Source organism: Podarcis erhardii (assembly GCF_964252035.2).
Source record: "Podarcis erhardii genome assembly, chromosome: 1".
Lineage (NCBI taxonomy): Eukaryota > Metazoa > Chordata > Lepidosauria > Squamata > Lacertidae > Podarcis > Podarcis erhardii.
In genome coordinates, this window is record NC_138497.1 from 75,704,522 (window position 1) to 75,716,626 (window position 12,105).

General features: G+C 41.8%; 1 long non-coding RNA gene across 1 annotated transcript in view; it reads right to left on the reverse strand.

The window, feature by feature from the left end:
- Positions 1–8,140: 8,140 nt before the first annotated feature.
- Positions 8,141–12,105, reverse strand: part of LOC309331052 — a 218,359-nt gene continuing 214,394 nt past the window's right edge. Inside the window, exons 2-3 of the long non-coding RNA XR_014151707.1 lie at positions 10,429–10,515; positions 8,141–9,646 (exon numbers count right to left, since the gene is read on the reverse strand). This is a non-coding gene — a long non-coding RNA (uncharacterized lncRNA). The remainder of the gene's footprint in view (positions 9,647–10,428; positions 10,516–12,105) is intronic.

Consider the following 12,105-nt stretch of genomic DNA (forward strand, 5'->3'; position numbering starts at 1 on the left):
CGTTCCATGGGATGGTGCATATCAGTGCAAAGCTGGTGAACAACAAAGGATCTTAATGGTCCTCACCTAGGAGGAGTCCTGAGTGGTCACCGATCGCTCTGCGAACTTCTTTTGCACATAAGTATGAAAGAATCGCTGCAATCTTTGTAGTCTCATTCCCATCTTGGCATTTGCCTTTAATTTATACATAGCAGGGAAGCAGTAGGAAGGAGCAATCGTTTCCTGTCAGGAATTTTCAGATTATGAGCCTCTGAAAAGTTCAAAAACAGTTCCATCCAAATTGTGGGGACTGTTTGTTCCCAATCTTGGCGGCTTGTGAATGATCCATGAACAGCATCCCTTCATTAGTCTAATATGCTGTACCAGGTTAGGGCTGGCTGGCAGGGAACGTTTTCTAGTGTGTTTCTTTTTAAGGATGAAGGAATGAATATAAAACCCCTGATATTTTGTTTATGTTGCTTGCTGAACTGATGAACTCTGTTCTGATTGGCTGGTGTGAATCACTAGGGAGTTATGGTGGTATATCCACACCAAGCCGTACTGCAGCCAATATGGATGTCTGCTTGGCAGCTGCATTAAGAAAAACGTTCCATAATTGTGTGCAGGTTGATTTTACTGCTTGGACCAGAAAAGCAGAAGGAATTGCCATATACATAGTCTCATGTTCTCCTGCTCAAATACACAGTCTTGTTTCCCAATCATTAGAGCTGTGAAAAACTTTAAAAGAACCTAAGAATAGTCCTCTGGATCAGACCAAGGGCCCATCTAGTCCAACTTCCTGTTCTCACCATAGCCAAACAGATGCCTGTGGGAAGCCTGCAAGTGGGACCCGGATGCTTTGCCTCTGTGAGATGGGACCAAGGCAAGATGAGCTTTCAAAAATGCAGACACCTGCCCCAAGGATACCCTAATGGAGAATTATCAACATAAATGATGGGGGACATAAAGTAGCAGACCAGGTTGGTCCTTTGCTTTCCATTTCATCACTTTTATTTTTGGCATGGGAAGTACACAGTTCCTATTCTTTTGCTGTAGGGGATTTAAGCAAATTCCTCAAGGCACCACGTCTGTTGCAGCAAGATCTCCATTTCCCAGCAATGAAACTGTGGTGCTTTTTGCAGTTAGGAAAATGTGGGGAAAAGAATCACATTTTCCTAATAGTAAAAAGTATTGCTGTGCTAATGCAGTCAGGTGTCGCTTTGCAGGATTGTCTGAATAAGCCACAAGGCTTGAGCTAGTCCTAGCTACTGCTCACAGTTCTCTACAGAGTCTAGTTTGTGCCCCTGGTGCACCCAGGCATCTATCTGTACTGGGAGCAATGATCCCCACGCGATAAGAGTGCCAGTTAAAACATGACCACAACTTTTCATTACATCATTTCATTGCAGAATGGGGCAAGGACACTGAGGTCCAGCTCCGAGGGCCTTCTGACAGTTCCCTCGCTGCAAGAAGCGAAGTTACAGGGAACCAGGTAGAGGGCCTTCTCGGTAGTCAAGGAAATAAACAACTATCTGACTTTTAGAAGACATCTGAAGGCAGCCCTGTTTAGGGAAGTTTTTAATGTTTGATGTTTTATTGTATTTTTTATACTTTGTTGGGAGCCTCCCAGAGTGGCTGGGGAAACTGAGCCAGATGGGCCGAGTAATAATAATAATAATAATAATAATAATAATAATAATAATAATCCTATCAGGCAGCCTGTCTGCTGGAAGGTTGGGCTTCCAGGGGGTGGTTGCTGGATTCTCACTACCACCATGGCACAGGCCATTCCTGGTTGGCCTTACTGGCAACCTGGCTACATGGCAACTTACCACGCTGCCCTTCCAAGCTATGTCTGAAGTGTTAAGGTGCCACTCCTCCAATACCTCTTACGTTGATTACCTCTCAAGCTATGGAGTCTGTTCTCCACATTTCCACATCTGTTTACTTTTTTTTTTAAAGTCCTCGTTAAAATTCATCAACATTTGAATGCAAATTAAACATCATATGCAGTTTTCATGCAGTTTTGCCTAATGCACAATATACCTAGGAAGCAACCATAGCATTGTCCTAAGTAAGTTCAGTCCCACAGTGCTGGAAGAGCTCCACTAAATCTGGTCTGGATCTTTGGATCGTTCCTCTGCTGAGCAAGCACATAGCACAGTGCAAGAGCCCGTGCTTTGCAGGTAGAAGGTCCCCTGTTGAAATCATAGCATCACCAGTTTAAGTAATAGCAGGTCTGAGGAAGACCTTGGCCAGGGAAGAGCCACTGCCAGATCAGAGTAGACTATCCTGAGATGGCTGGTGTGACTCAGTAGAAGGCAGCTTCATGTGCACACCATATTTGCTTTGCCATTTCTGTCTTTGTGTGACCATTGCACAATATGAAATGACCTCTTTTCCTGCACTCCAAACAAAGTCTGGCTCTTGTAACGTGGATCATGATAACTAAAATGCAGTAGATTTGTCTGAATATTTTAGGAGCAGGGTGGAGAAGAAATCATCCTGCCTCTGGAGGGTAGTGCTCGGGATAAGGGTGACACCAGGAGATCTGAATGGTATGGAAAGAGAATGCTTTCCCCCACTGGGTAACCCGGCAGCAACTGCTATTTCAGTAAACATATCATTTTGTGTTCAGTAAACACACATTCCAAAGGAATGCTCTCATTGTTTTTTTGCTCTGTAATGCATTAATGAAGAGATAAAGTTTAGGTTGTGTAATGGTGACAGCTTGAAGTCATTTTGCCGAGTGTTATTTCACAGTGAAGTTTTGGAATGAGAGGCAGAGGAAAGACCTGATTTGATTTTTAACATACCAACATGTGCAAAAAAATAGAAACATATGGGGAATTAATCTACATGCCCCACCCCAATAAAACTACTTCTTTCACTCTTTACTTGTTACGCATGGGAGTGTCTGCAACAGATAAAACACAAAGTGGGTTATATGAGGCTCTTGTTTTAATTTTTGTTTTATATTTGCTTGGAGTCTTTGAATAGTGAATTCATTTCCCAATGTAGTAAACATTTTCGATGGCCAGTATCCTTTTCCACAAATGAACACAAAACTCTGGTCTAGCTCACCAGAAGCGCAGTCTATGCACAAAGATGTATCAGCTACAGTTTCACCTTAAGCACACAAACAAACAAACAAACAAACAAACAAACAAACAAACAAACAAACAAACAAGAAGTATTGTTGGTGGGTTTTAAACATGTGACTGTTTCAACCACCCAGTGCAAATGGGAAGTGAGTAGACTTTTTCATCTGTATTTACCAACTGAAGTGGATCTGTCTGCATGGAAGTAATATCACCATCACCCAGGAAACAATTCTTGCTGCTCCTTGCTCATTAACAACTGAGGATTGAATATACACATTCCTACTCTTTATGACTCCAAGTGCGGTATGAAAATGTCTTCTGACAGCTCATCCTTTCTGCTATTAAAGCAAACAATGGCTCTATTAGAAGAAATCAGCAATGGACAAAGCAATTTTAATTCTGGAGCTGGGGGCAAAATATTTTTTAAAAAATTAACGTAGACAGCTATTTTTCTTCCTTCAAAATTACTTATCATCATAATACTAAAATCTACCTCAAGACTTCAATTCTAAATGTCTCTTGTGCATGTTCACCATGTTATGTCTGAAAGATCAAGTGATAAGAACAGAAGAATCCTGCTAGATCAGGCCAGTGACCCATCTAGTCCAGCATCCCGTTCTCGCAGTGGCTAGCCAGATGCCTGAGGGAAACTCACAAACAGGACCTGAACACAACAAAACTCTCCCCTCCCGTGGTTTTCAGCAATTGATATTCAGAAGCACTGCTGCCTCTGACCATAAATCATCTTTGATGACTTACAAGTAGTAATGAGCCATGAACTACCACAGATGGAACTTTCGGATTACCTCATCTCATTTAAGAAAATAAGACGAGTGCTGCTGGATTTGACCAAAAGATCATTTAGACTGCCATTCTGTCCTGGCAGCGGCCAGCCAGATATCTGAGGGAAGTCCATAAGCAGTACAGGAGCACAGGAGCACTCTCCTGTTTGTGATCCCCAGCAATTGGTATTCAGAGGCACACTCCCTCTAATACTGGAGGTAATGTAGCTATCATAATTACCACCAAGCGTCTTCAAACAAAATGCTTTTAATACAGTCAGTTCATACATTCACCTGTGAGTAGTTAAAGGAAGAGAAATAGAGCTGCATAAATTAGGGATGTGGAATCTGTGGCCCCTCAGCTGATGTTGGCCTACAACTCCCACTAACCCAGCATGGGCAGTGGTCAGGAAGGATGGATGCTGTAGGCCAGAAACATCCGGAGAGTGGCAGGTCCCCCATCCTTGCTGTACAATTGCATGGCTGAATCAGCCCAGAGAATCTTGAACATCTAAAACCATTTGCTTTGTCAAACCATTTTCTGACCACAAGTCGACACAGCATCCAATTATATACATTGGTAAAAGCCACAAGTAAAATCTGTCACAACCCTTTGAAGGGAAGGGAAAGGGTTCAAACCCCATGTTCAGTCATTGACACTTCCCAAATTATAAAAGGGGAGCAGTAGGGATCTATCTCATAAAGCTAAGAAAAAGTAAAATCTCCAGTGTTCTGAGTTATCCTGCAATGGCTGTCCAGAACTTCCCATTAATTCTGAGAGGAGCAAAATACAATTCTGAGAAGAGCAAAATGGTGTATGTCCAAATGGGACATGTACTAATCAATAAAACCTCCAGGAAAGGGAGGTGCACTTTTGAGGTATACTTCTAGTTTAATGCAAAGCCACTTTCTTTTAGATTACACCATTGTTACTGCTGGTCATATTCTTAGGGGATAGAATGGGGGTGGGGGGTGGGGAGTCTGTCTGTCTGTCTGTCTATATCAGGTGTCCAAGACCAGGGTAAAATGGAGACTCTTCAGCATATAATGGAATCTATACAATGGTGATGCCTGATGCACATCTATGGGGAAGTTTCTACAATTTAGGGGCTGTCACGGAGCCAGTTTAAGGGTTACCCTTTCCTGGGATGCCATCCCTATGCTTCTGAGGATGTCAGAAATATCACTTTGCTGATCTTAACACCTGAAAGTGACTGTAGGGAAGAAGGTGGTCTCTTGGATATTTTGGGCCTAAGTCATTTGTGAGCACCTTAAACTGGACCTAGAAATAAATTGGCAGCCATATATGAGCATGACTCTCTCTTGTTTTTGAGTTACCAAGCCTCTTCCAAAACTGCAGCCTTGAATTCATCAAGCAGTGTCCGCCAGCTCTGCCCTGAACAGCCCACCACAAAACTCCTGGGCGTATCCATCTCCATCCTCTTCTTTAGAGTTCTTTTTTTAAAAAATGTGTTTTATATATTATTCATGTCTTCTGGTTGAACTTTTTCATGGTTGTATTTTAATCTCTGTAAACACTGAATTCTAAGAAAATTGGAAATGGAGCAAAACAAGGCCAGCCTGCTCAAAATGATGTTACAATCTAATTTGTTCTTCGCTAATTGTATTTGTAGGAAATGGACAATAAAGGACAAAGCAGTGCACTGTGCTTTCCAGAACATCATAATTGTGTGCACATGCCAAAACATTGATTACATGTAGGCATTCTGGTTGATATTATGTTGAAGGGAAATGAGAATGAACTTGCTTAAGTAGGGGACCACACGGGAGCCAAGAAGGATGACATAGTGGTTACAGAAATAGCTTGAGGCTTGAGAAAGGAGGGTTGTTGTTTTTTAAAGTCCCAGGCTCCGCATCATATTCCTTGTATTATCTGAGGAAAATGCATAAGTAATGTGTAAACGATCCAGTCTTCAGTTCAGCTTACTTTCCTCTGGGTGAATTCATTCTGAAGCGAATGCAGGGCTTGCATACATTACAGCGGCTTGGTGGGAAGGAGCAGAACTCAGCAGCGGAGCATGTGCTTTGCATGCAGAGTGGGACAGGATCCATCCCTGGCATCTCCACGTAGTGCTGGGAAAGGCTCCTCTCGAAAACCCCAGAGAGCCACTGCCAGTCGGGATAAAACTGAGCTAAACGGACCAACAGTTCTGCTTGGTAGGAGGCAGCTTCCTATTTTCCTACAGTTGGAGTTGCACAGTTAAACTGATTGGAGTGCTGCTACTGATCCTGCACTCCCAAATGTGTGACTCCCACCTCGGTGCTGCCCCGCTTCAATCCTGCCCGGACAAGCCACAGCGACACCAGTGTCAGGAGGGCTGCTACATAGCACTGCCCCACCACACACAGCTCAGCTGGTTTTAAGCCTGGAGGCAGGTCTGTCCTGGCACATTGCTCCTTTTTTATATATCGATGGGATAGGCTCAGACTGAGAACTTCATGGCTGATCAGAGAACTTCATGGCTGATGAGGGTTGTGAATCCTGGTCTTCCCACCGAAAGTTCAACGTGTTAATCAATATACCACCCTTTACCAATTCCCTGTTGTGATTGTTTCAGCTGATCTGAAGAAATTGGACTCCCTTTGGGGAGCATGGCTAGGGATGCTGGCCTAGTCATCTCCTGCACTTCAGAATTTACCATGACCACACTGCCCTTCAGAGACACAGAGATGGAAAAGGTGTGCTTGTCCTATCTCCCCACCGCCCCAACAACTCTCCATTGGCAGTGGTTGCTTCTTCTCCAACAGGTGTTCCAGGCCAGCATTTCCTTCTCTCGCCTGCGACCCAGGGGTGCCAACTTGAATAAAATATGGAGGGGGCAGGTAAGCCCCACCCCACATAATCACTCACATGACACTACACACACACACACACACACACACACACACACACACACTTGAATGGCAATGTCCATTAAGTTGGGTGTGTGTGTGAAGAGTCTCCGGCCCCTAGGAGTTGGCTGCTATGCTGCCACCTGTTCCTTGTGAAATTGCCCCCTCCTAATGCCACTCAGAAGCAGCTGCTGAAGTTTCAGGAAATCAAGGGGTGGCATAATGTGAACTTCTACCTATGGTTATCAGTGACAACTGTAGATACTGCAGAGTGTGCACAGAGCAGAGCAAGCTGCACATAGAACAGTTGAGGGGGGGTGTTTACAGAGAATCAATGGGACAGTTGCTCTGAAACTAGTTCCCTTTCACTTGTGGAGGCAACATCATGTTTCCCATATGAACAGATTGTGCCTCCTCAGTAGAAACACCTCCAGTGTTTATCAGCTGCTCACTGCTCAAGGGAAGCGAGCAGCACAGGAAATGTGGGCCTAGAACACAAGAGAAGCTCAACACTTCAGAGAGCAAGATCCTACTTGAACAATTTGCCCTGAGGGAAATATTAACAAATTTGACATGTAGCCTTGCAGTCCGCAACTATTCCATCTGCAAAAGTGGAAAATAGCACAAATGCTTTACATATTTTGAAGCATCCAGATACTACAGTAATGTGGGCCAGATAAGTATCGTAGCAGAGCCCATCAATCTTTTCCCTTCATTCCTGTTTGTCTGGTTGGTATTTGTTGAAAAATGGAAATATTAATAGGTAGTGAAAAATTTAACTGCACTCCACAAAAACCTGGAGGCAGGTGAGTAGGTGGGGGAGGGGATTTAGGACATATTATCTAGGCTGAAAGGCCATGCATAGGAGAAGACATGGACATGCTGTCCAAATAGGAAGTAGAGGCCACACAAAAAGGTGACTCTAGGCCTGACAGTAACAAATATTTCTGGGTTAGGCTTCTGGAATAATTGTCAAAGGCAAGAAATTAAATAGCCTTAAGCACAATAGGAAAATGACTTGTTCACAGATATGTCCACCATAAAAACAAAAGGATGTGAGACTAAGCCTCAGGCTTGCATGACAAGTAACCTTTAAGGCAGGGATGGGAAACCTCAGGCGCAGACATCAAATGTGGGTCCCTCAGAACTCTCCCACAAACCATACCACTTACCAACCCTGCATTTATGTATTTATTTATTTTAAAATATTTATACCACTATATCATTAAAAAATTCAAAGTATTATACAATAATATCTTTATATAACAAAACAAAACCAACAAATTTAAAATCAGAGACCAACAACTAACTATAAAAGGAGACAGATTCTTGGTTGCCTGCGTATGTCTGGTGGCACAGGAAAGTTTCCAGCAGACATTTAAAGGCTGGAACAGAAGGCACCATTTTCGTACTGCTGGAGCTTCTAAACCAGACATGGTAACCAGGTAAGGGCATTTCCTTCCAAGAAGATGGTATGGTTATTTTGAGATACAATTGTTCAATGGCAGCCTTATTAGGCATTATCTGTCCTTTTGTTAAGCATATTCCTTGCCCTTCTCTGAGATGGTTTGTCTTGCTTGCCACACTTGCCGTTATGCCTGTGGAGGCTGTCACCCAAAGCTACTTATAACCAGTGCTCTTCTCAGCATGGACAAGACTTTCTTCATCAGCTATGTAAGTGATGTGAAGTGAGAAGAGGGTCCCTTTTATGTCAAGAAGAGTACTAGGTGTAAAGGAGGCCTCTTGCTTATGGCATCCTTTGGGACATTATTTATTATTCTGTATCCCACCCTAGGGATATCAAGGAGGTTGTGGTGGAGAACATGTCCTCTTCTTTGAACATTTTGTGGTAACTTAAGTTGAAATAGTGTGACTGGTCCAAGCAGAGATCTGAACACACATCTCTGCAGTACCAAGAGGTTCAGTCAATAAGTGTCCTTCAGATTAATCCTTTTTTAAATAAATGGATCCCTCCTTATTTGGATACAGGGAACTCCTGCCACCTGCCAAATGTTCGTTACACTTTTCTCCCTTATTGGAGCAGAAGGAAAGATTCGAATGGATATCCTGTCCTTCATCTTTGCAAATCTCTTGTCCTTTTGCAGCCATTGAAGATAGCGTGGGAACAACACATTAATATTTCCATTGTTAAGCTATATATAGATCCTCCCCCTACAGTATTTATATATTCTTACATCATATAACCATTATAAAAAAGAAAGTGATTGAAACTGCTGAATAATGTAAGAATGATCGCCTGTACATTAGTTCCGCTGTCATAGACATTACCCGTAGCTCTTTGAGGTTTCTGTATCTCTTATTTCGCCCTGTGTCATGTGGCATCGATGGTGACATTACAGTAGTGAAAAGCTCATTTAATAAAACAGTAACTTTTCTAGTGTATTGAGCTCAGTAATTATATAACGGAGAAGCCTTAGCAGATATTGCATTGTGTTTAGGCTCTTGTCTATTGGTTTGCTGCTGCTCATTTTCAATTCCTTTAGGACTTAAGTGTAGCCAGTGTCATTTTGTGTAACTATTTGGACAAGATTCTCATTTTTAAATTCACAAGCAAATATTTTCTTCCTGAAATATGGGCCTATCTATGAATGACAACCACTCAAATGATCTTACGCAAGAACTGGAGAATAACCTTGAAAACTATCACCAAAATTTCACCAAAATTTCCTCTCGCCTTTGATAATTTTTGAACACAGTTTATTTTCTCACTAATTGATGGGAGAATTTTTGGGGCCAAATACAGCAGAAATGTCTGGCACAACCATGGTTTACATTTAGAAAAGAACCTCAAGCCCTTAGCAAAGTAAATCCTTGTTCTTTGGACGATACTGCAGAGAGACTCATTCCTTGACTTTTTAAAGGGACCTGGTAAGGTCCAATACTGTACTGCAAAGTCACAAAATAGATCTGAAAGGAAAAACATGAAATACCTTTGAAAATTAAATTCTGTGAATTTCCAAATTTTGCCATACAAAGTTTGAAAGAAAGATTTAAAATCCAGAATTTAAATCTGCATTTTGGATGTTATATAATATAAATCTGCATTTTGGATGTTAAATATATATAAAATAATAGCATATATATATATATAATATAAGAAATATGAATAAGCCTAAATATAGATTACACACATACACACATAGTGGTACCTCGGGTTACAGCTGCTTCAGGTTACAGACTCTGCTAACCCAGAAATAGTACCTCGGGTTAAGAACTTTACTTCAGGATGAGAACAGAAATTGTGGCGGTGGTGTGGTGGCAGCGGGAGGCCCCATTAGCTAAAGTGTTGCTTCAGGTTAAGAACAGTTTCAGGTTAAGAATGGACCTCCAGAACGAATTAAGTTCTTAACCCGAGGTACCACTCTCTCTCTCTCTGTGTATGTATGTATATATGTAAATATATATACACATATATACATACATGTATATATGTATGTGTGTGTGTGTGTGTGTATAAATTCTTTAGGCTTATTCATATTTCTTATATGCTTTTATTTTAATAGTCATCAAATGTGGAATCTGATGAGCTGTCAGTAGTTAAAAACTAATCAACACTCCATGTTAGCCATCAAGTGCTCTCAGGTTCTAAATATTGCTGAAGGTTTTCTGTCAAATGCTCTCAGATATTAAATGCTGTTGAATGCCAACCATGAAATACTGTTAAATAAAAAACAGCAGTGATTTTAAACCTGTCTCTTGGGAAAACTCTGGATTCCTTGAATCTTCTCTGGGGTGCTTTTACTTCATGAGAAGATGAATAATGTCAGGCAAGGTTTCTGAAAAACAAACAAACAAAAAAAACACAATTCCCACTGTTATGCATCTGCTTTGCAATGTTCTGATACTATAATTTTCTTTTCAGACTGTTTTTAGGGCACACTCACAGTTGTCAAGCACACATGGACTGAGTGTGCCCCTTAGAACCCTAGAATCCTTTGCACTCAGAGAATCTTTGATTTTAAAGTACCTTGGGACTAATCTAGTGTGCTATCTGCTGCTCAGTGCAGGAATCTTGCAACTACAGCCTCCCTGCCAGATGGCGATGTATTGGAATCCTCCGTAGCAGATGTACAGGGATTCCTTGGCAGACAAATCCATGTGGAAAGTGTTTCCTAAAGACAGAAAGTTTAAACCAAACCACCAGATATCAGCTATCAGTACTGCCAAGTAGCAACACCACTGCGTGTTAGCTATCAAGTACTGTCAAAAATATAAACTGTCAGGTGTCAAACCTTGAATTCCAGTATCAATGAGTGAAAAATACAATATTCATTCTGCCTGAATATTCATTCTGCCTGAATTTGCCCTTTCCCCCAACCCTCCCTTCAAATCTGTTTACCTTTTGTATCTTGTTGTAAGGTTAAGAGCAAGAAGTATATTTATTATCGATTGTAAGCCATTTTGCGAGGCTTTTTCACCTGAAATATGGGGTGAAAGTATTTTAAATAAAATAAACAAATAAGTTGGTCCTGACAATGGTCTCCTCCTCATGTTGCATCCCGGAACGTCATCTTGCTGCTAAATCTGCCTGTTGTACTAGGGTTGAAGTGACTTATTGATTTCCTTTCCTATCCAAAGGGATGAATGCAAGGGTGACAAACCATATCTGTTTTGAGGAGGGTAAACAAACTGTCAGATCATTTTCTAATGTAACTTATTTAACCTCAGTAGCTTCCCTTTGATCTGGTGGTCACCATATCAGCTGCCGTCTCCTTTTTATAGCTTGCACAGGTACCTGCAAAATACTGCTGCTGTCCTAGCACTTCAAGTTAGTTGGCACCCTACGCCTAATTTGTATATTCTGGCCTGCCACAGCTAGAGAGCTGCTCCCTCCTTCAGCCTCCCTTTAGTGATCATGAGGGTGTAAGTGACTTGGAGCGAGTGCCTGTTAGCCAGATTGTGCTGGTGTGTTGTACGGCCACTATGCAGCATGGTGGTGCATGTCAAACAAGATACGCTCAAGTAGCCCTGCACAAAGTAAGAGACTGCCCCAGTCACACAGAGTGTACAGGGAACATGGTGATGTTGTTCCAGTGCTTTTTTCTGTTGTGATTGACTCCCTCTGCCTCAGATGGGTCCCTGCACTTAGTGCCAGCCTAGACTTCCGTTCAAGTTCCATAAGGAGTTGTTTAGGTTATGGTTTATATAGGCATTCAACATACATTTGTTGTTTTTTTAATTTTTTTTTATTCAAAGTTATAACAAAACATATTTTCCAAAAACATATCCTTATTCCCTCCCCATTTTTCCTCCCCCTCCCCCCACAAAACCCATCCCCCCACCCCACCCACTGACTTCCCTCAGTTCCAGTCTTTGGTTTCTCCAATAATGCTATTTTCTGCATGTTACAGAGTTGTATAGATCCT